Below are 16,853 nucleotides of genomic sequence, written 5' to 3'. Positions count from 1 at the left end.
CAATCAAGAAAGAACACATGGAAACAACCCTGGATATAGAAAACCAAAAGAAGAGACAAGGAGCTGTAGATACAAGCCTCACCAACAGAATTCAAGAGATGGAAGAGAGAATCTCAGGAGCAGAAGATTCCATAGAAATCATTGACTCAACTGTCAAGAATAATGTAAAGCGGAAAAAGCTACTGGTCCAAAACATACAGGAAATCCAGGACTCAATAAGAAGATCAAACCTAAGGATAATAGGTATAGAAGAGAGTGAAGACTCCCAGCTCAAAGGACCAGTAAATATCTTCAACAAAATCATAGAAGAAAACTTCCCTAACCTAAAAAAAGAGATACCCATAGACATACAAGAAGCCTACAGAACTCCAAATAGATTGGACCAGAAAAGAAACACCTCCCGTCACATAATTGTCAAAACACCAAACGCACAAAATAAAGAAAGAATATTAAAAGCAGTAAGGGAAAAAGGTCAAGTAACATATAAAGGGAGACCTATCAGAATCACACCAGACTTCTCGCCAGAAACTATGAAGGCCAGAAGATCCTGGACTGATGTTATACAGACCCTAAGAGAACACAAATGCCAGCCCAGATTACTGTATCCAGCAAAACTCTCAATTAACATTGATGGAGAAACCAAGATATTCCATGACAAAACCAAATTTACACAATATCTTTCTACAAATCCAGCACTACAAAGGATAATAAATGGTAAAGCCCAACATAAGGAGGCAAGCTATACCCTAGAAGAAGCAAGAAACTAATCGTCTTGGCAACAAAACAAAGAGAATGAAAGCACACAAACATAACCTCACATCCAAATATGAATATAACGGGAAGCAATAATCACTATTCCTTAATATCTCTCAATATCAATGGCCTCAACTCCCCAATAAAAAGACATAGATTAACAAACTGGATACGCAACGAGGACCCTGCATTCTGCTGCCTACAGGAAACACACCTCAGAGACAAAGACAGACACTACCTCAGAGTGAAAGGCTGGAAAACAACTTTCCAAGCAAATGGTCAGAAGAAGCAAGCTGGAGTAGCCATTCTAATATCAAATAAAATCAATTTCCAACTAAAAGTCATCAAAAAAGATAAGGAAGGACACTTCATATTCATCAAAGGAAAAATCAACCAAGATGAACTCTCAATCCTAAATATCTATGCCCCAAATACAAGGGCACCTACATACGTAAAAGAAACCTTACTAAAGCTCAAAACACACATTGCACCTCACACAATAATAGTGGGAGATTTCAACACCCCACTCTCATCAATGGACAGATCATGGAAACAGAAATTAAACAGTGATGTCGACAGACTAAGAGAAGTCATGAGCCAAATGGACTTAACGGATATTTATAGAACATTCTATCCTAAAGCAAAAGGATATACCTTCTTCTCAGCTCCTCATGGTACTTTCTCCAAAATTGACCATATAATTGGTCAAAAAACGGGCCTCAACAGGTACAGAAAGATAGAAATAATCCCATACGTGCTATCGGACCTCCACGGCCTAAAACTGGTCTTCAATAACAATAAGGGAAGAATGCCCACATATACGTGGAAATTGAACAATGCTCTACTCAATGATAACCTGGTCAAGGAAGAAATAAAGAAAGAAATTAAAAACTTTTTAGAATTTAATGAAAATGAAGGTACAACATACCCAAACTTATGGGACACAATGAAAGCTGTGCTAAGAGGAAAACTCATAGCGCTGAGTGCCTGCAGAAAGAAACAGGAAAGAGCATATGTCAGCAGCTTGACAGCACACCTAAAAGCTCTAGAACAAAAAGAAGCAAATACACCCAGGAGGAGCAGAAGGCAGGAAATAATCAAACTCAGAGCTGAAATCAACCAAGTAGAAACAAAAAGGACCATAGAAAGAATCAACAGAACCAAAAGTTGGTTCTTTGAGAAAATCAACAAGATAGATAAACCCTTAGCCAGACTAACGCCAGGACACAGAGAGTGTGTCCAAATTAACAAAATCAGAAATGAAAAGGGAGACATAACTACAGATTCGGAGGAAATTCAAAAAATCATCAGATCTTACTATAAAAACCTATATTCAACAAAATTTGAAAATCTTCAGGAAATGGACAATTTCCTAGACAGATACCAGGTATCGAAGTTAAATCAGGAACAGATAAACCAGTTAAACAATCCCATAACTCCTAAGGAAATAGAAGCAGTCATTAAAGGTCTCCCAACCAAAAAGAGCCCAGGTCCAGACGGGTTTAGTGCAGAATTCTATCAAACCTTCATAGAAGACCTCATACCAATATTCTCCAAACTATTCCACAAAATTGAAACAGATGGAGCCCTACCGAATTCCTTCTACGAAGCCACAATTACTCTTATACCTAAACCACACAAAGACACAACAAAGAAAGAGAACTTCAGACCAATTTCCCTTATGAATATCGACGCAAAAATACTCAATAAAATTCTGGCAAACCGAATTCAAGAGCACATCAAAACAATCATCCACCATGATCAAGTAGGCTTCATCCCAGGCATGCAGGGATGGTTTAATATACGGAAAACCATCAACGTGATCCATTATATAAACAAACTGAAAGAACAGAACCACATGATCATTTCATTAGATGCTGAGAAAGCATTTGACAAAATTCAACACCCCTTCATGATAAAAGTCCTGGAAAGAATAGGAATTCAAGGCCCATACCTAAACATAGTAAAAGCCATATACAGCAAACCAGTTGCTAACATTAAACTAAATGGAGAGAAACTTGAAGCAATCCCACTAAAATCAGGGACTAGACAAGGCTGCCCACTCTCTCCCTACTTATTCAATATAGTTCTTGAAGTTCTAGCCAGAGCAATCAGACAACAAAAGGAGATCAAAGGGATACAGATCGGAAAAGAAGAGGTCAAAATATCACTATTTGCAGATGACATGATAGTATATTTAAGTGATCCCAAAAGTTCCACCAGAGAACTACTAAAGCTGATAAACAACTTCAGCAAAGTGGCTGGGTATAAAATTAACTCAAATAAATCAGTTGCCTTCCTCTATACAAAAGAGAAACAAGCCGAGAAAGAAATTAGGGAAACGACACCCTTCATAATAGACCCAAATAATATAAAGTACCTCGGTGTGACTTTAACCAAGCAAGTAAAAGATCTGTACAATAAGAACTTCAAGACACTGAGGAAAGAAATTGAAGAAGACCTCAGAAGATGGAAAGATCTCCCATGCTCATGGATTGGCAGGATTAATATGGTAAAAATGGCCATTTTACCAAAAGCAATCTACAGATTCAATGCAATCCCCATCAAAATACCAATCCAATTCTTCAAAGAGTTAGACAGAACAATTTGCAAATTCATCTGAAATAACAAAAAACCCAGGATAGCTAAAGCTATCCTCAACAATAAAAGGACTTCAGGGGGAATCACTATCCCTGAACTCAAGCAGTATTACAGAGCAATAGTGATAAAAACTGCATGGTATTGGTACAGAGACAGACAGATAGACCAATGGAATAGAATCGAAGACCCAGAAATGAACCCACACACCTATGGGCACTTGATTTTTGACAAAGGAGCCAAAACCATCCAATGGAAAAAAGATAGCATTTTCAGCAAATGGTGCTGGTTCAACTGGAGGGCAACATGTAGAAGAATGCAGATCGATCCATCCTTATCACCCTGTACAAAGCTTAAGTCCAAGTGGATCAAGGACCTCCACATCAAACCAGACACACTCAAACTAATAGAAGAAAAACTAGGGAAGCATCTGGAACACATGGGCACTGGAAAAAATTTCCTGAACAAAACACCAATGGCTTATGCTCTAAGATCAAGAATCGACAAATGGGATCTCATAAAACTGCAAAGCTTCTGTAAGGCAAAGGACACTGTGGTTAGGACAAAACGGCAACCAACAGATTGGGAAAAGATCTTTACCAATCCTACAACAGATAGAGGCCTTATTTCCAAAATATACAAAGAACTCAAGAAGTTAGACCGCAGGGAAACAAATAACCCTATTAAAAAATGGGGTTCAGAGCTAAACAAAGAATTCACAGCTGAGGAATGCCGAATGGCGGAGAAACACCTAAAGAAATGTTCAACATCTTTAGTCATAAGGGAAATGCAAATCAAAACAACCCTGAGATTTCACCTCACACCAGTGAGAATGGCTAAGATCAAAAACTCAGGTGACAGCAGATGCTGGCGAGGATGTGGAGAAAGAGGAACACTCCTCCATTGTTGGTGGGATTGCAGACTGGTAAAACCATTCTGGAAATCAGTCTGGAGGTTCCTCAGAAAATTGGACATTGAACTGCCTGAGGATCCAGCTATACCTCTCTTGGGCATATACCCAAAAGATGCCTCAACATATAAAAGAGACACGTGCTCCACTATGTTCATCGCAGCCTTATTTATAATAGCCAGAAAATGGAAAGAACCCAGATGCCCTTCAACAGAGGAATGGATACAGAAAATGTGGTACATCTACACAATGGAATATTACTCAGCTATCAAAAACAACGAGTTTATGAAATTCGTAGGCAAATGGTTGGAACTGGAAAATATCATCCTGAGTGAGCTAACCCAATCACAGAAAGACATACATGGTATGCACTCATTGATAAGTGGCTATTAGCCCAAATGCTTGAATTACCCTAGATCCCTAGAACAAACGAAACTCAAGACGGATGATCAAAATGTGAATGTTTCACTCCTTCTTTAAATGAGGAAAAAGAATACCCTTGGCAGGGAAGGGAGAGGCAAAGATTAAAACAGAGACTGAAGGAACACCCATTCAGAGCCTGCCCCACATGTGGCCCATACATATACAGCCACCCAATTAGACAAGATGGATGAAGCAAAGAAGTGCAGACCGACAGGAGCCGGATGTAGATCGCTCCTGAGAGACACAGCCAGAATACAGCAAATATAGAGGCGAATGCCAGCAGCAAACCACTGAACTGAGAATAGGTCCCCTATTGAAGGAATCTTAGAAAGAACTGGAAGAGCTTGAAGGGGCTCGAGACCCCAAAAGTACAACAATGCCAAGCAACCAGAGCTTCCAGGGACTAAGCCACTACCTAAAGACTATACATGGACTGACCCTGGACTCTGACCCCATAGGTAGCAATGAATATCCTAGTAAGAGCACCAGTGGAAGGGGAAGCCCTGGGTCCTGCTAAGACTGAACCCCCAGTGAACTAGTCTATGGGGGGAGGGCGGCAATGGGGGGAGGGTTGGGAGGGGAACACCCATAAGGAAGGGGAGGGGGGAGGGGGATGTTTGCCCGGAAACCGGGAAAAGGAATAACACTCGAAATGTATATAACAAATACTCAAGTTAATAAAAAAAAATAAATAAATAAATTCCGTAGAGAAGCACCTTAAGCAGAAGGTACTTATTTCTAAGTCCAGGATGAAACTGCTGATATACTCAGTTCCTTCTAAGTGCCTTCTGCCTGGCTTATCAACGGTGGCCACTATCTTACAATTTCTCCATGTAGCCTGTCTTGGCCTTCAATTCACAAATTTCCCCCAGCCTCCAGATATGACAGGAATGCACTGTTATATCTGGCCCAGATGAATCATCCTTTGAAGCATGTTTCAAGACTGACTTAAACTTCTTTTATCCCCTTATTTTTTCTCCCTGCCTTCTTTATTGACAAATCAAGAGCCAATTAGGGAATAGGATCTTAATATCAGAATCTCCCTTTCATCTTCCTTTCTTTTTTGTTTGTTTGTTTTGCTTTGTGTTGGTTTTTAAGTTAGGGTCTCATTCTGGAGCCTTTGCAGTCCTCGATTTCATGGTGATCCTCCTGCCTTAACCTTTTAAGGGCTGGTATAATAGGTATAAGATAGCATGCCCAGCTTCTTTTTTGCCATTTTTTTCTTCCCATCTCCCTCCCCCTTCTTCTATGAGGGTGCTCCTCCTCCCACCCACCCACTCCCACCTCACCAGCCTGACATTCCCCTACTCTGGGGAAATCAAGCCTTCACTGCACCAAGGGCTTCTCCTCCTATTGATGCCAGACAATGCCATCCTCTGCTTACATATGTGGCTGGAGCCATGGGTCACTCCATGTGTACTCCTTGGTTCGTGATTTACTCCCTGGGAGCTCTGGGGTGTCTGGTTGGTTGATGTTGTTCTTCCTATGGAGTTGCAAACCCCTCCAGCTTCTTTAAAAAGTGCAGGCTAATCTCAAATTCTCTATGTACTTGAGGATGACTTTGAATTTCTGATCCTCCTGCTTCCCACTCTGTAGTGCTAGGGGTTACAGGCCACACTACCACATCCAGTTTTATTCAGTGCTAGGGATCAAACTCAGGGCTTTGCACATGCTGGGAAAGCACTCTACTAACCTAGCTATACTTTCAGCCCACTGATTCAAGTTTCTTAAGCTCAGATCAGAGGTGTGCAAGGATATTTTAAAAGTTCGCTCCAATATTCTTGCTGGTGGCTTTCCCAGTGACCATATTCTCCCAGACACTCAAACACTAAGCTAACTATTCCAGACATGAGATTTTTCTCAGATGTAGTTTAAGTGTCAAATTAATTGATTTCAAACAAGGGAGCTTAGACTGGGCCTGAGGTTTGGGTAGGTGCTAATCTAATTTAGATTTAGCAGGGAATAATCATTTAGAAGGGATTGGATTCCTGCAGGTAAGAGATTGAAGTGTGTGATAGATTTGACCTTAGGGCAGTATATGGGTGGAGGGGTCTCTCCTGCTAGCTCCAAAGATGCAGGAGACAGTGTGATGAAGAGTGTGAGATAGTCTTAGAAGCTGAGAGTACCTCATGCTGTCAGCCAGCAATGAAATGGACACCTCAGCTCTATGCCGCAATGGATCGAAGGCTTCCACAAACCCCATGAGCTTGGCAGATGATTCCAAGCTCCAGCGAGGATATAACCCTACCAATACCCAATACCTTATGACATCTTGAATAGAGTCCAGCCACCTATAGCATTATTAATAAATAGACAAGCAGAGCTTATGCCAAGTTCATGTAGCTTCCTACATAGCCACAGAGATCCTACACGCCAGTGCTTTTCTTTCTCTGCCCAGCACCTACCTTCTACTCTCTGTGCCATTAGACTCAAATCTCCTTGACAACAGGGCTATGTGTCAATAGACACGGTCTATCATCACATCTTTCCCTCCTGGACATGGTAACTCGACCAAGGGCATATGAACCAATCTTTCAAAACAGCATCTTTCTCTGTGAATTTTCAAACTTGAACTTTGAAAGCATATTAATTTTCCTCTAAGGTCATAGGAAAGAGAGCTCAGAGTTTCCTATCATCATGGCCTCTATTGATTTGATTTCTGACATCCAAGAAGCATGGGGCTGCCAGAATTTGCAGCCCTGAACCCTTTGCTGTTTGTCACCTGACCTGGTGCTCTTCCAGCAGTGTGGTATGTGACCAGTGCTTGTTCTTCAGATGTGTGATGGTCACACTGAGCCCATGCAATGAGCAGCAAGGAGGCTAGAAGGGTACAGATAGTTGCTCTTTGGAGACCACAGTTCTGCTCATCTGACAAGGTCAAGGTATAGGAGTTCCTCGGGTGTAGAAATTGGCTTCATTGATGTTTTTAAACCCACACCAAAGGCTCTCATGTGGTAGAAAAAATAAAAACCGACTTAACTGTATTCCCATAGCTTTATGAGACATTCCATGTCATGCAGTCAGGGCTCCTCATTTTCTGTGTGCAGAAGTTCACGTTTGGAAAGGAAGGAAATCCAGCCAGGTAACAAGCAACTTGTTCTTGAATCATTGAGTCAAACCCTGCCAGGTTTAGGGAAGATCCTGCTGTTTGTATCAATTTGTTTTTCTTTCCTGTTTCATGAGGATATGGACATGGTATGCACTAAGTACTGAGTCTCATTCATGGTCCCTATGGAATCTTCTCAAGCTCTCTCTTCCTTCTGAGGGTCTTGGTGTGTTGGAACAATTTTACCTGAGTACTATAAGGGTATACATACATGTCATTTTGTATATAGCACAAGAAACTGTCCTGGCAGCTCTGTGAAGATTGTGCAGAAGTCAGTCTATAGAGGACAACTTACTTTGAGTAAGATATTTCCATTGATACCCACTCAGAAAGACAAATGAGGTGATTGTTTCCTGAAGAGCTGAATGGCATGTCAGACATGAAAATGTTAACTTATTCTCTTCAACTCATCAACTAGGGATGCTTCTGCCTGGAGTTTTCATGACATAAGGACCATAGGCAGAGGAAGGAGGACCTTATTCAAAGTCAAAGGCCCTTAATTTAAATATACCCACACTGTCTACAATGTCTTTTAAAGAGATGAACAGATAGAAATCTTTTCTTTAAAATTCATATTTTCTACATACCCTGTCAGGGTTCAGCCTCAACACAGGATCGGAGTTCTCAACTGGAAACAGGGATATCTGGAAGGCGCATAATAAATATACACAGACTACTCTTTGGGTACAAACTGACAGGCAATGTTTCAAGGCTTAAACTCTCTCTCTCTCTCTCTCTCTCTCTCTCTCTCTCTCTCTCTCTCTCCCTCTCTCTCTCTCTCTCTCCTTCCCTCCCTCTCTACCTCCTTCCCTCCCTCCCTACCTCCTTCCCTCCCTACCTCCTTCCCTCCCTCCCTCCCTCACTCCTCTCTCTCTCTCTCTCTCTCTCTCTCTCTCTCTCAGCTTGAGGCTGCACACACTCTGCATTCTCTTGTTCACTCTGCTTTTCTCCTTTGTGCTTTTCTTTTCTCCAACTTCCACACTCATGCACACTTCTGATTGTTACCCTTTCACTCTCACACACACACTCTTCATACACACCTCACACACACCACATGCACTCTCCTTTCACTCACACACACAATCTTCACACACACCTCACATTCTCTCTTCCCCCACTCTTCACACGCTCTTCCCATGCTCACACATGTTCTCTCACTCACTTGCTCACATTTCTCTTGTCCCAGTCTTTTATTGGTACTCCAAAAGCAGGTAGGAAAAAAAGAGATTGTATAATCATTGCCAAATCAAATTCAAAGGAATAACATTTCACAAAGAATTAAGAATTACAATTGGGGACTAAGTCAGCCATTAAGAGCACTGACTGGTCTTCCAGAGATCCTGAGTTCAATTCCCAGCAACCACATGGTGGCTCACAGCCATCTGCAATGGGATCCAATGCCCTCTTCTGGGTGTGTGAAGACAGCAACAGTGTACTCACATACATAACATAAATATTTTTTAAAAAATTACAATTGTTCCCCAAAGTTTCAAGCTTCCCCTATTGCCAGGCCTGTGGCCAACATAATAATAACTGCAAACTTATCACTATTTAAACTTCAACTTTTGACTTATTATACTTCAGAACTCAGAGCTCTGAGGTCAGCTACTTTTATTTTCCTGTGAAGCTCTAATGATAAATGACATGGGCAAAGCTGAAAGGCAATGGACAGAAAGAATCGAGTTAACCCTGAATTCAGTAGATCCACTAGCTTTCTGATCCTTTACACTGCACACAGTAACACTCCTAAGAATTCTATTTCAAATACTAGTATTATTTACTAGTATTTAATTTTATGCATTCTATGCTTTCTTATCAAGTAACCACTCTCAAATGTTATGCCAAATGTATTTCATTACTTCAATAATGTTTTCCTTTGATGGGGTCCCATGTTGGCTATAATCCATTTTCTAATAATTTCTTCAAATTTTCTTTGCAAGTTAAGCATCAATCTGGAACTACCGTTGTGCAATTATTTTTTTTTATTTATTTTTTTTTTTTATTAACTTGAGTATTTCTTATATACATTTCGAGTGTTATTCCCTTTCCCGGTTTCCGGGCAAACATCCCCCACCCCCTCCCCTTCCTTATGGGTGTTCCCCTCCCAACCCTCCCACCATTGCCGCCCTCCCCCCATAGACTAGTTCACTGGGGGTTCAGTCTTAGCAGGACCCAGGGCTTCCCCTTCCACTGGTGCTCTTACTAGGATATTCATTGCTACCTATGGGGTCTGAGTCCAGGGTCAGTCCATGTATAGTCTTTAGGTAGTGGCTTATTCCCTGGAAGCTCTGGTTGCTTGGCATTGTTGTACTTTTGGGGTCTCGAGCCCCTTCAAGCTCTTCCAGTTCTTTCTCTGATTCCTTCAATAGGGGACCTATTCTCAGTTCAGTGGTTTGCTGCTGGCATTCGCCTCTGTATTTGCTGTATTCTGGCTGTGTCTCTCAGGAGCGATCTACATCCGGCTCCTGTCGGTCTGCACTTCTTTGCTTCATCCATCTAGTCCAATTGGGTGGCTGTATATGTATGGGCCAAATGTGGGGCAGGCTCTGAATGGGTGTTCCTTCAGTCTCTGTTTTAATCTTTGCGTCTCCCTTCCCTGCCAAGGGTATTCTTTTTCCTCATTTAAAGAAGGAGTGAAGCATTCCGTTGTGCAATTATTATATTGTTGCCAAGATAAGAACACACAGCATACACCTGGGCCATTAGGACTCTGCTGTGCTGTGCCCCATGCCTCAATTTCCAATTGTTTAAGAATTATTACATCAAGGAACATCTAGTTTCACAGAATTCACTGGAGCAGAAGGAGAAAGAAGTAGGAAAGTTAGATATAGTAGAATAATAATGCACACCAAGATCAACTGAAAAGCAGTCATACACAAATGAAATCTATACAGGGTTGTTGTCCAGGGCTAAGGTTAGGAGAAATGGGAACAACTGTTTTTTACAAAGAGTTGCTGCAGGCTATTGAGATGTCTCCATTCCAACCTCCTACAGGCAGCCTCTTATTTCAGATGGTGGGTCCTCTGGAGGGATGTGTCTTCTGCTTCTCAGGGGCTTCTGAGATGTCTCCATCCTGGTCTACTATTGGCATTCCCTGTCACAGTCTGCTGTCCCCAGCAATACCCATATGCACAAAAGCACAAAATATGTAAACTGTAATGTATCATCCACCACCCAGACTTTGGACAAAAGTAAGGAAAAGCTGTATCTAGGATTAAGAAGAACCAATGAGATAATGAAATCAACTATTAGAAAGTTTTAAAGGGGGTTTGCAACCCCATAAGAATAATATCAACCAACCAGACACTCCCCCCCAGAGCTCCCAGGGACTAAACCACCATCCGAAGAGTACACAGGGATGGACCTATGGCTCCAGACACATATATAGCAGAGGATGGCCTTGTCTGCCATCAATGGGAAGAGAGGCCCTTGGTCCTGTCAAGACTCAATGCCCTAGTGTAGGGGAATGTCAGGGCAGGGAGGTGGAAGGGAGTGATGTGTGGGTGGGGTAGCATCCTCATAGAAACAGGGGGAGATAGCAGGTTTCTAGAGGAGAAAATAGGAAAGAAAATAACATTTGAAATGTAAATAAAAAAAGATAAAGAAAAAACTAAAAAAAGTTGGATTTTTTTAAAAAAGAAAGTTTTAAAGGCTGAATAATTGAGAGAGAAGCATTGTTTTGAAATGAAAATTAATACCAATTTATGTTTAAATATTTAGAAAAATCCAAGATGAAAAAAGTAAACACACAAAAAAAATAGCCAACACAACTGTTTAGCACTGTTAGTGTTTTCTGCTTATTTATTGTGTGATACTAATGACAACCACCAGTATTCTCCCACATTATCCATATGCTTTCTGAGTATCTAAGACGTGCAGATGACATGCTTCTCTGCAGCTGCCTGTCTTCTTAGGGCAGGGCTGGTTTAAAATAATCCTACCACAAACAGCTTCATCTATAAATATCTTCTCCATGATTCAGATTATTTTCTTCCTACTTGTAACCTGAGCCTGCTTTGTAATGGGTGGGAGAGATTCACTAAAATAATTAAATGAGTTCATTAATGAGAATGGACTAGAGTTCTAAAGTAACAAGTGATGGTAATATTTCAGTAGCTTACAAAACAGAGGCATGTTTCTTCATTAGGCAAAGTTAATTGTTGGGTTACTTCTCTCTCCTTTAAGGAAGGAAGGTACAAAAGGCAGGCCACCATGACCGTCTCCATCAGATCAAGGTTAATGGTGTCTACCGAGTGCTTTCCTATTGTGTCACAGTAATTCAATCTGTAATTGACAGCCCATTCTCTATAATACAAAACTCATCAGACATGACTCCTTTTAAAGTCTTTGTTAAAATGTTGGACAAAAATACTTAATTTGGGGGAAAGCAAGATGGCTCAGTTGGTAATGGTGTTTGCCAACAAATCTGGTAACTTGAGTCCAACCCCCAGTACCTACACAGTGGAATGAGAGAACCCACACCTATGACCTCCACATACACAATGGCATAAGCGAGTTTCTTCCCAGCTAAAACAAAATAATTAAAATTAAAATATAATTAAATTTTGTAAGTTCTTAATTTTCATTGTTTTGAATGCCTCAACATTCAACATTGTCTTCTCTTCCCATTAATCAATGGGTTTGTGCTCACTTGGGCAGCACATATACTAAAATCAATGGGTTTAATCAACCACACAACAAATATTTAAAGAAGAGGAGAACCAGGCTCTGACGCAGCAGTTAGGGGTAACCTAACGAACCCACAGCCACTGTGCCTCACTAGAGTCTCTCCCCAGTGACAGTGCCATTTCACTGGTCTTGCTTATGTTTGCACAGGTCTTTGGACTTTTCTCTCTGAGTCCCTTGGGTTTTATACAGCAATAATAGCAGCTTTGCTTTATTTACTTTGGGACTGAATCAAAAAACTGAATCTTGAATTCCTCTTTGAATCTTGATTTTGGAGATGCTTTCCTTTTCTTGCAGAATGTGAAAACTATCTATAATACCAACACTTGAAAGAAGGATCACTGTAAGTTTAAGGCCACCCTCATCTTCACGTTCTAGACCAGCCTGTTGTCTACAATGGTTTCCTTTCATTGACAGTTACATTCTCTGTGGTTTTAGCTGCTTGTGATCAACTCTGATTTGATTATATTAAATGGCAAATTCTAAAAGTAAACAATTCATGAAGTTAAAAACAAACCTTTTGAGATTTGTTCGCTTGCTGAGGTGCTGAGGTATCTTTCCGTAGGTCCCTCGCAGGAGTGGACGCGGGTCCAAAGGGAGACTGAGGAACGAAGGAATTTAGTTATGATGATGGCAACTTTTACTCCAAGGAAGAGGAAGCGACATACACTGAAGGCTGATAATGATGATAGCCTATTAAGAGATATTTCATCAAGCAAACTAAGATTTGCTGAAAATCTATATTCATCACCTAATAAGAAACATAATTGTCAAAGCAGTGTTCAAAAGGAAGAAAAGCCATGCTCCCACCAACGACATTTCTCTTCAAGTCCACTCAAAACAACTGAAAATAATATGTTGTCATTTGCAAACCATAGCTCGTTATTTAAACCAGTTGTGTCTACTGTATCTTTCTACAATAAAAATAAGCACTACCTCAATCCACTGGAGAGGAAGTTGATAAGAGAGTGTAAATCTATTTGTCTAGCAACTAAAAATGAAGATAAACCTTTTCCCAGTGTGACAGAAAAAATTCAGAGAAAACCAGTCTGTACCAAGAATAAAAAAAGGCAGAAGAGTTTAACTGCTAATCATCAACCAAATTACAAGCACGTCAAGTCTATATCAAGAAACCTGAAAAATTCCAAGCCAAGTCAAGTGGCCTATAAGCCAGTTGTGGACAAAGAGAGCAGTTGTTTTCCCACAGAAAATCCTCCAAATTCTCCTCCTCGGGTTCTAAGCCAGAAAATAAGACCACAAGTTACACTCCAAGGTGGAGCAGCATTTTTTGTTAGAAAAAGAAACTTTCTTAAAAAGTCACCTCTAGAAGATAAGCCATTACCAATACTTTTGCAGAAAAATGAACCAGAGGTCACTGAAGATGCCCTTGAGGCAAAGCAAGTCCCAAAGTCCTTGTTAGTGGGAGAGAAATCAAATGTTGAGCTACTAGACGCAAGAAGTGAAAGTGAAGAGAAACTGGGAAAGAATTCCTCAGGTGCAGTAGTTTCTTCAAAGGAGTGTAAACTTGATAAACATAATTTTCCTTCAGAGAAGTCACTTGAGAACAAGACAATTTCTTCGGAGTCTGTCTATTCTATCTTCAGTGTTTCTTCAACGAACACAAAAAGGTCTCCATCTGAAGAACAGTCTTCTGTGGGATCTACTGCATGTACTAACTTCTTGAAACAGACAAATGTACAGAAAAATATTAATTTCAGAGATACAAATAAAGGAGGAAAAGACCAGCTTGCTATTGACGCGGGTCAGAAACATTTTGGGACGACTATGTGTAAGTCTTGTGGCATGATCTATACTGCTTCCAACCCTGAAGATGAAATACAACATCTCCAACATCACCACCGATTTCTGGAGGGAATTAAATATGTGGGATGGAAAAGAGAACGGATAGTAGCAGAGTTTTGGGATGGGAAGATTGTGTTGGTCCTGCCACGTGATCCAAGTTATGCCATCAAAAAGGTAGAGGATGTCCAAGAACTTGTGGATCTGGAATTGGGTTTCCAGCAAGTTGTTCCCATGTGTCCAAACAAAACCAAAACCTTCCTCTTTATTGATGAAAAGAGAGTAGTTGGATGTTTAATTGCGGAACCCATCAAACAGGCCTTTCGTGTCCTGTCAGAACCAAGTACCACTAAAGAATGTTCTAGAGCTTGGCGGTGTTCAGATGTACCAGAACCTGCAATTTGTGGAATAAGTAGAATCTGGGTCTTCAAACTAAAAAGAAGAAAACGCATTGCAAGACGACTGGTTGACACTGTCAGGAATTGCTTCATGTTTGGCTGTTTCCTCAGCATTAATGAAATTGCATTTTCTGACCTAACACCAGATGGCAAATTATTTGCAACCAAGTATTGCAACACCCCTAATTTCCTTGTATATAATTTTCATAGCTAAAACCAATTGTAACCACAAATCTGGTACTATGTGGAAAAGTTCAGCTAGATAAAAACTAATTAGTATCAGAATGAAAATTGTAAGACTGTACACATGTACATACAAGTTTTTTCTTTATGTGTTAGATAATTTGTTGAGAATTGTTTGAGATTCAAAGGGAAAAAAGATCTTCATATACACTCTTGAGTTCATAATTCTGAAAAACTTCACAGAACGGTAGCTTTCGCAAAAACTGGGCCACTTTATAAGGAACACGTGAACTCACTTTTAGACCATGTGGTTGTCTCATGTTACATCAGTAGAGGCAAATCTAAACACAGGCCATGAGACAATTCCGGAATTCCTTATGTAGTGATCCTACTTTACGAGCATATTGTAGCAGCTAAGTTGAAAATACTTAAAAGTATTTTGAATTTCTGGTTTAGATAGCAGAAATCATTATTCATATCTACTTAGGTAAAATAATTCCATAATCCCTTAGAAAATTAATCAAAAGCATGCTTATCATAAAATTTAATTAAGGCTATTTGGCATTGTTATCTGATTTTATTAAATGAAATTGCTGGTAGGTAATGAAAGTCATGAATCAGACTAATGGACCTAAGAACGTAATGACCTTATGGAATACTCAGTTTACCTAAGTTCACCTCAGATTTTCTGAATTTGATACTCATTTCTAAAACAAAAAATTCAAGTGGTTTTAATTGTTAAAGGTCATTTAACTGATACCTGGCATGAGACATTAAGGAAGAAATTTTTGTTTCTAGGTTGTATTATTGTTTGTAAAATTGGTTCATCTTTAGTCTAATTTGCCTGTAATCCTTCCAAAAATAGTGAGAAAGTGTTAAAATTATAACATTTTAATGCTATTTTCTGCACAAAATCTTAAATGTTTATTATATTTTATTAACATTCCATTGTTCAGTGACTTGTGAGAAGCCAATCACAGTTGTTCTAATTATTGCTAGTGTGCATGTGTGTCATGCATGCATTTCAAGGTGCCTCCATGGAGTTAGAGAACAACCCTTGGGAGTTACTTCTCCCCTACCATAGCTTCCAAGGATTCAAGTCAGATAGCCAGGCTTCTGCAAGTACCACATATAGTAATAATTTGAGTCCATACCAAAAAATGAATTGTGGACAACAGTTAAGTCCTAAGGCAGACTGCGCATTAGAGTATAGCAATGGAAAGGAGGAAAATGAGCGTCACACTAGCAGGTACCCTGCTGACAATAGCAACAGCCAGTGCTACTGTGTTGAGATTTGGTTTGCTACATCAGAAGGGTATTTACCTTTCTCAAGTATAATTCCATGTGAACATGAACTAAACCTCAAGACAAGTCCCAGTTGTACAAAATATATAACCACCATACCCTAAGACTCAAAAGCAATGAAAAACAAAAGTTTGAAATTTAGTCAAAGGGTCATGACATCCTGAAGTGTGGCATTTGAATGGGATCTTGGAACAGAAAAAGTCACTGAACAGTACATCTGAATAAAGTATGGAGTTGAATTGCAAAAAAAAAAAAAAAAAAAAAAAAAAAAACCTTTTGTGTCAAATATATTCTATACTTGCTCTCTTTGATTGTTAGTTAATATTGTCAATATCTCATTAAATATCACTTAGAAACTAAACTTTACCTCAGGGAAAAAACGTAGTATTTACAAGTTTTGGACTGTGAATGGTGTCAGGCATCCATGGGTTGGTGGGGGAATATATATTCAGTTCTATTCATTTTTTCCTCTTATGTTTTATTTTTTTTTTGTTTTTAAACATTCAAAGTACTGTAATGGAGCCTGGCCTGGTGATTCATGTAATCAGCACTCAAGAGTAGAAGCATGAATTTATGGTTAATTTAGGGACATAGTATGTTCAGGGCAACTTGGCTTCATAACATGACCCTGTCTCCAAAAGAAAAAATGAAAAAAAAAAAAACCTTTCTGAGCTGTCTTATTTTTCTCTTT

The 16,853-nt window shown here is 39.8% G+C and overlaps 1 pseudogene; it reads left to right on the top strand.

Annotated features, from left to right (window-relative positions):
• Nucleotides 1-13,009: 13,009 nt before the first annotated feature.
• Nucleotides 13,010-16,393, top strand: Esco2-ps1 (establishment of cohesion 1 homolog 2 (S. cerevisiae), pseudogene 1; annotated as a pseudogene).
• Nucleotides 16,394-16,853: the final 460 nt, after the last annotated feature.

Source organism: Rattus norvegicus, chromosome 7 (genome assembly GCF_021556685.1).
Source record: "Rattus norvegicus strain SHRSP/BbbUtx chromosome 7, alternate assembly SHRSP_T2T, whole genome shotgun sequence".
Lineage (NCBI taxonomy): Eukaryota > Metazoa > Chordata > Mammalia > Rodentia > Muridae > Rattus > Rattus norvegicus.
Note: the sequence above shows the minus strand (reverse complement) of the source record. Positions and strands in the feature narration are given on the sequence as shown.